Source organism: Oncorhynchus mykiss, chromosome 14 (genome assembly GCF_057628025.1).
Source record: "Oncorhynchus mykiss isolate SJ-2025 chromosome 14, ASM5762802v1, whole genome shotgun sequence".
In the NCBI taxonomy this organism is placed as follows: domain Eukaryota; kingdom Metazoa; phylum Chordata; class Actinopteri; order Salmoniformes; family Salmonidae; genus Oncorhynchus; species Oncorhynchus mykiss.
Window position 1 is genome coordinate 24894266 of NC_143035.1, and position 8492 is coordinate 24902757.

An 8492-nucleotide genomic window follows, 5' to 3' on the forward strand; every position below is an offset into this window, starting at 1 on the left:
AAAACACTAGACATACATAACCCTAGACATACAACACTAGACATACAACACTAGCGGACCCACCCTTGTCACACCCTGACCTAACCAAAATATATAGAAAACAGAGATATCTAAGGTCAGGGCGTGACATCAATTGGTCTGCTGCACATTTGGATTGATTGATTGACCTTATTTGTCAGTAAAGAAAATACATTTTTTTTTTGTGTATTGCACAATAAAGTCGGTGACCTATTTCCATTGTGGTCCCTATTTTGTATGTAAATATGTAAATACATCTACAAATACATAGAAACAGACACATTACAGAGATAGAGACAAAAAATGCTCCACCTCCAGATGAGGGGGGAGTTCAGGTACAATTCTTACACGTTTGTTTGGCTGGAAGCATAATCCTTAGGTGTTTGTGGCTGCTGGTGAACCATGATGTGCAGGCATAATCAAAGTGACACTAGACTAGCCCACTTGCAAGAGTCTTTAGGGTGTCTTTAGCTAGGTTTCCATCCAATTAGTGACAGATGTTCATGTGAATATTTGACAATCTTCATAAAAACAATATGCCATATGAGATATTTAATGGACATCCATATGCATTCAGATCCAACCTGGCACAGCCAGCGTCATCAATAAATGAGGGATGTTGGCCATATGAGCCACATTTACGTGTCCTTAATTAAAAACAGCTTATAACAAATTACAAAACACTATTCCTTGTGTTCACCTCATTGTTCAGTTGTCAGAGATTTGAGCACTAAATGTATCAGGGCATACAAAGGCGTACAAAGGCTTAGGTGTCCACCATGATATTCATATTTGATGTATATACAGTTCAATTCGGAAGTTTACATTCACTTAGGTTGGAGTCATTAAAACTTGTTTTTCAACCACACCATACATTTCTTGTTAACAAATTATAGTTTTGGCAAGTTGATTAAGACATTTACATTGTGCATTACACAATTCCTTTTTCCAACAATTGTTTACAGACTATTTCACTTATAATTCACTGTATCATAATTCAAGCGGGTCAGAAGTTAACATATACTAAGTTGACTGTGCCTTTAAACAGTACACCTCCAATTGACTCAAAGGATGTCAATTATCCTATCAGAATCTTCAAAAAGCATGACATAATTTTCAGGAATTTTCCAAGCTGTTTAAAGGCACAGTCAACTTAGTGTATGTAATCTGTCTGTAAACAATTGTTGGAAAAATTACTTGTGTCATGCAAAAAGTAGATATCCTAACCGACTTGCCAAAACTATAGTTTGTTAACAAGAAATTTGTGGAGTGGTTGAAAAACGAGTTTAATTGACTCCAACCTAAATGTCTGTAAACTTCTGACTTCAATTGTACGAAAAATCGAAAAACAGACTATTTTCACGGGATAAGACAAACACACATCCGACTGCTACGCCATCTTGTATTGTGTGTTGAAAGCCCAATGCCCTATTAAGACACTTGGTTGGTGTTTCCTTTATTTTGGCAGCTACTTGTGGCATCTGGTTACATGGACACTGGAACAGCTGGTTAGGGGAAATGTCTGAGTCACACAAAAGGGAATTTAACATTGTGGATAAAGTTCGTAATTACACATTCTCATGTGGTCAACATCTTAAGACCTGCATCCCTATACTGAGAGCTTTGACGTTTCTAAAATGACATATTTGGGTGTTTTTGGAACCTTTGTTCATGTTTTTTCAGGGCCTCCGTACTACACGATAATGAGGAAGTGATTTGCCATTTGGGGTAAGTTTCTAAAAATGTGAAATGACAAAAAGGTGTCTGGACCCTTCTATAACATGCCATTTACATCAAAAATAGACATTTGGTTGTAAAAAATAATTATCAAACCAAATCAAATGTCACAAACACATATTTAACAGATGTTGTTGTGGGTGTAGCGCAGTGCTTGTACATGCTTGTATCCTTTAAGACGTTGGGTTTCTGAGCGGTCCACTGGTTACTGCCTGTTTAGCCTGACACTTGAGAGCTTTCAGGTAATCAACCCAGTCTACCTTAAATGATCCCAGACCACTTCGATATAGGACTTCACAGTGTTGTAGTTAAAACACCTACAAGGGAAACAAGTGCATTTTCAGTCAGATGTTTTCATGACAAAAACAATTCAATGAAACAGGACAAGTTAAAAGGCTGGAAATATACAGCAAATGTACTGTGCAGACAGACAGAAAAAATAAGAAATTCATTGATATAGTTAGTTCGACAAATGTATTTAAGTTTTAAACCACAATGATACAATTATACAAAATACAGATATTTTTAAACCACATTGAGACCACATTTGAGACACTAAAAACAATCACGGTCAAAAATGGTACAGGCATCACCAAAACACATGACGTAATCTATACAAATGTATCCATACAACAAAAAGTAATGTGGATAGGACAATTAGGCACATCAAAATAAACTATATATGAGACACCATAGTATAGTACCATAGTACATAGTAACATGTAAGCTACGGTGGGGACCTTATGACATAACAGGCTTGTCAGGTTTACCGAAGAAATGGGTCACGGGTTGGACAATTTTACAGGAAGTATTGAACACTATGTTCCAGCCAATGAGGTATGTTTTCAAGATTGAATATTTGATCTTTGGTTGTCATTTAAGCACCGACCAAACAAACACCACCTCCCCAAATTATACCATGATGGTCAGATTAGGAGTTGCTGTGATTATTCTCAGTGCAGTGTGTAAGTACAATTTCATCACTGGTAGAATATTAAAAATGGTTTTGTTGTGGTGCTGTGCAATTCAATACAATTCAAGCTTCTTGAAGGGTAGGATAAATTGACATTTAGAACGTTCAACCAACCCACATACCATCTAAAAAGAAATTATAACTTGAGTCAGAGCAAATAAACGAAGAAAGAAAAATAAATGTATTTCATCTGGAATGATTTTCACAGACTACTGTTTTCTCTTGTTTAACATTTGTCCTTGTCTGTGTGATAACTACAGTATGCTTATGTTTCTGTTTCCATTTGATTTAGATGTAGACCATGTTAACCTGCTAAGTCCAGTGATCACTGTTCACCTTGATGATCCTGTAACCCTGCTATGTGTTTTCCCAGAAGAGGAATTCAACGATGAGCAAATGCACTGGTACAAGCAAACTGTGGGACGTATTCCACAACATTTCGCATCAATGCTGCAATATTTTACAGAGCCTGTGTTTCACTCTGGATTTAATAATTCACACTTCAATGTAAAATTGGATCAGATGATGTTTTGCCTTACTATCATGAAGATGATCCTAGAAGATGAAACCACTATTGTGCAATTGGAAGACAGATGACTGTGGAATTTAGAGATGGCACATATCTGTCTTTGAAAGGTAAAATCATTTTAATATAAATGTACAAGTTATGTTAATTGGACAATAATTTGTTCAGTAATTAAACAAAATATTTGATAAGTACATTTGTAATTTCTCAGCCTATGGAAAGATTGCAGTCAAATATGTTTATCTTATACTATTTGAAAGTCTGATAATTGCTCGTTATGTTCTGATTAATTTACGAAATGGTTAGAAGTCTGACTACAAGACAGTGGACCAGCAGCCAGAGTCTGACCCAGTCCATCCAGGAGACTCTTATCTCAATGTTTATCACAACAGTTTTGTTTTTTAAGTTATCCATAGTTATAGATGCTGAGGGTGCTGCATACATATGATTCTAGAGAGCCAAACTGCAATAATTGTGTATTCACACGACACTGATATTTCTTTCATGAAAACAACCCCAATTAGGTGTCAGTCAGAAAAGGTCACACTACCAGACTGTAGAGCAACAGCCAGTGTCTGACCCAGTCCAACCAGAAGTTTCTGTGACTCAACGGTGTACAGTACTCTCTGAGACCTGTAAAAGGAGAACACAGTGTGTACTGGTTCAGAGCCAGATCAGGAGGATCTCATCCAGGAGTCATTTACACCCCTGGGAACAGGAGAGATGGGTGTAAGAAGAGCCCATAGACTCCCTCTCCAACACAAAGCTGTGTCTACAGCCTCTCCAAGAACAACCTCAGTCTCTCTGATGCTGGGACTTACTACTGTGCTGTTGCCACATGTGGGGAGATCCTGTTTGGCAATGGAACTAACCTAAATATTGGTAGGTAATGAATATTATGAGTTGTAGTGTAGAAAGTAGGACTATTTAAGTGGTGCATATAGCACAGGGGTTGAAGTACATTTTGCTATGACAATATTCTCATCATTGACCAGAAAATAATGTTATATACTGTATATTCAAAAAATGCTAAAAACAAAATACAAGCTATTGATAGCTAAACTTAACTTTAAACACAAGCTATTTATTCAAATATCTCCTTCAATATGTGGCTTCAGTCAATCAATGTATTTAATATGATAATAATAATAATACGTTATTTAGCTTGTAATCAAACAAATATTCAACACAACAGATTTAAATTGAGATGATTGGGATGGAGATTGAATGTCTATAGTTAGCTGCGGAGGATGGAACGGGAGTTGAGTCAGTTTGGATTGGAAAGGCAGTATAGTTTGAGCAGAGGGGGCATCGATGGTACAGAAAGAGAGAGACATAGACAGTCTGACAAACAGGCCAGTTGCTCTTCATCGGAGCACCACACCTGCTTCTCCTGCATTCAGTTCCTCCATAGAAGCCGCTCCTTTCTGTCGGTACTGGTTCTCCATTACAAAAAATGTAGCAACCACCTGGGTGATGCCATGGCTGCTGAAAAGTGCTGCAAATGCCACCACACATCAACAGTGGTTAGGAACAGTCCCTGATCCTCTTCTGCCATCTCCAGACACGGATTTCAGTCCTTGTTATCTTTTGGTAGGCCGTCATTGTAAATAAGAATTTCTCCTTAACTGCTAAATAGCTAAATAAAGGAAAAATAATTAATAAGAAAATAGCAGAATATTCAAAACCAAAACATTAATTTAAAAAAATACAACAAGAAAACACTTTAAAATAAGGAAAATATGTACAATATTTACAGAGCTCTATGCCTAGACGACCTCATGACGCCATAGTCGATATGGAGGAGACTAATTTTGAGGGTGCTATATATTTCTCACTTACTATTTTATTTTAATATATGGGTGGTATATGTCTCTTACTCTTTATGTTAATATAAGGTTGGTATATATATATCTCTTACTATTTTATTTTTTTATACAAGGTTGGTATATGTCTTTCTTACTATGTTATATTAATATAAAGGGTGGTATATATCTCTTACTATTTTATTTTAATATAAAGGGTGGTATATATCTCTTACTATTTTATTTTAATATAAAGGGTGGTATATATCTCTTACTATTTTATTTTAATATAAAGGGTGGTATGTATTTATCTTACTATTTTAGTCTAATATAAAGGGTGGTATATATCTCTTACTATTTTAGTCTAATATAAGGTTGTTATATATCTCTCTTACTATTTTAGTCTATTATAAAGGGTGGTATATATCTATCTTACTATTTTATTTTAATATAAAGGGTGGTATATATCTCTTACTATTTTATTTTAATATAAAGGGTGGTATGTATTTATCTTACTATTTTAGTCTAATATAAAGGGTGGTATATATCTCTTACTATTTTAGTCTAATATAAGGTTGTTATATATCTCGCTTACTATTTTAGTCTATTATAAAGGGTGGTATATATCTATCTTACTATTTTATTTTAATATAAAGGGTGGTATATATCTCTTACTATTTTAGTCTAATATAAGGTTGTTATATATCTCTCTTACTATTTTAGTCTATTATAAAGGGTGGTATATATCTATCTTACTATTTTATTTTAATATAAAGGGTGGTATATATCTCTTACTATTTTATTTTAATATAAAGGGTGGTATGTATTTATCTTACTATTTTTGTCTAATATAAAGGGTGGTATATATCTCTTACTATTTTAGTCTAATATAAGGTTGTTATATATCTCTCTTACTATTTTAGTCTATTATAAAGGGTGGTATGTATTTATCTTACTATTTTAGTCTAATATAAAGGGTGGTATATATCTCTTACTATTTTATTTTAATATAAAGGGTGGTATATATCTATCTTACTATTTTATTTTAATATAAAGGGTGGTATAAATCTCCTAATGTTTTACTTTAACATAAGGGTATATATTTGTTTCTATTTATTACATTTTTTCTTCCTTTTAGGAAGATCTCTGGATCATGTTGTCATTGGACTGGGAGTGACATCAGTTTTCTGTGTGATTGTAATCATTATCCTCGTCTTCACCAGAAATACAAAGCCAATTTGTGAACATTATCAAGGTGAGTTCTTTGGTATTACAAACTGTAGATGAACACCTAAAACATTTAAAGATGAATACCTAATACTTGTCACCAACTATTGTGCCTCTGTCTTCTACCAATCTTGACTTTTGTCATGTTGATGCTGTTTTTATTCACGTTAACAGTGAGTGTTGCACAGCATATTGGACTTGACAACACAACCACCAAATGTGATCAGGTATATAAATGCAATTGTTATAATTTTGTCCTGTTTGTAGAAGATGTTTAATATGATACTAGATACTCCAGTTACCTGACAAGTATTATTATTATGACTACATTTATTAATAAAAAAACATGATGATGAATCACAGGATCAAGATGGAGTTACGTTGAACTATGCTGCATTGAATTTCTCTGAGAGGAAAACCAAAAGAGGAAGAAAGAAGAGAGAGACACCTCAGGAGAGTGTGTACTCTGATGTCAGGTGTTCAGACTGGGACTGAACATTGTTTATGTGCAGAGGAATGGATGTAGTTTGGTCAAGAAACTCTTGTTAAGATGTATATAATGTATTCAGACAGTCATGACATTTGATACACTATAATGTATCATAGAATAAGCTTGTTCTTCTAGGAGTGTTCTCTATCAGAGCACCACTGTTATGGAATGGCTTGTCCTGTGAGGTAGAGGGCCAGAAACCATTGAGGTCTTTAAATCATGCCGAAAAATCTACCTTTTTTGCTTTGTCTTTAATCTTAATCTGTGATTGTATTGTTATTTTAGACTTCCTTATTGATTCTATATTCTTCTCTTGTATCATATCTCTTGCATCTCAGCCTTTTGTTTAGACATACTGTTTAACTGTGAGCCAACTCAGTGGCCTTGTGCTTGTTGTCCACCGTGAGATTAGAAGGTTGAGGGTTTGATCCCCGGTCGAGTCATACCAATTACTCTAAAAATGGGAACGAATGCCTCTCTGCTTGGCACTCAGTATAAAGGAGATGGATTGGGTTAAGTGTCCTGTCCAGGAGGTGTACTTGTACATCAAGCTGCCTTCCGCTATTGAATATTGAACCTATGAGCAGTTCTCGAACAAGGATTTCTTACTTAACTATTTTTCTACAGTAAAGTTTGTTGCAATTTAACTGTATTTCAAATACAATTAGAGTTGATCAGCCCCCATTTGAAGTCATTTTTCTCTATTTGAAATAATGTATAATTGTATTATGGTTCTATTTGGATTGTTTTAATCCTTTTTCCCAAATGTATAATTGTTGTGATATTTACTGTAACCCATGAAACAAACAATAAGATAGCATACCTTCTTAAACATTGTATATAATGTAGGTTAATTACATTTTACTGTATTTCTTGAGTTCCAACAGCATGTTTATGTCACGTTGGAATGAAGAGATTCAGGCGCAGGAATCAGAGGTGTGGACTCGAGTCACATGACTTGGACCCGAGTCAGACTCGAGTCACAAATATGATGATTTGCAACTCGACTTTGACTTTAACACCAATGATTCATGACTTAACTTGGACTTGAGCCCTTTGACTTGAACTGACTTGATACCCTCCCCAAGCCCAAATATAAAAAATGATGCTATTAAAAAAAGTGTGCAGCGCATCAACTCTTTATTTAGCGGATTACAGTTTGAATCGGACAGCAGCCAATCAAATTGTGCCAGCTGAAAAATATTTGCGCGTGGCAATGCAGAGGAATGTCAGTGGGTGAATTCAGTCGGAGCCCTTAGAAAGATGATACCCCAAATTATTATTTTCGAATATGAAGACTATACTATAGTCAACAAAAAACAGATTGCAACTAGCAAAACATGTGGGAAGAAAATTAGACGGAGACGCAACATCTTCCAACTTGGTTTGACATTTGAAGCTGCATAAAGAACGGTAAGTCGTGGCTAATATAGCCGACAGCTATATATAACTTTGCTTGTATAGCATGTAGGCTAAGTAACATTAAGTCAATGAGCCTCCACACAGTCAGTCAGTCCGGGAACGTGATCATTGCACCCAAGATTGAGCTACAACTGGCTAGGCAGTTTGTAGCTTAAATCCTGCCTGATGTTACTGCTGATGCTACTGCGAAAGTCAATCGTTATGGTGCGGTCTTTCTCATGGCTACCCATGTGTTTCCATGGAAATATGTTTATTTGGAAAGTAATAAATATATTTTTTAAAGCATTCATGATT

General features: G+C 35.2%; 1 non-coding gene across 1 annotated transcript; it reads left to right on the top strand.

Moving 5' to 3' along the window:
• Positions 1 to 3859: 3859 nt before the first annotated feature.
• Positions 3860 to 6901, top strand: LOC110489028 (uncharacterized; the record flags this gene model as incomplete). The annotated part of the gene is made up of 4 exons (XR_016486176.1): positions 3860 to 4136; positions 6198 to 6314; positions 6461 to 6513; positions 6650 to 6901. It is a non-coding gene; the product is annotated as an uncharacterized LOC110489028 (transcript).
• Between the last annotated feature and the right edge of the window lie 1591 nt (positions 6902 to 8492).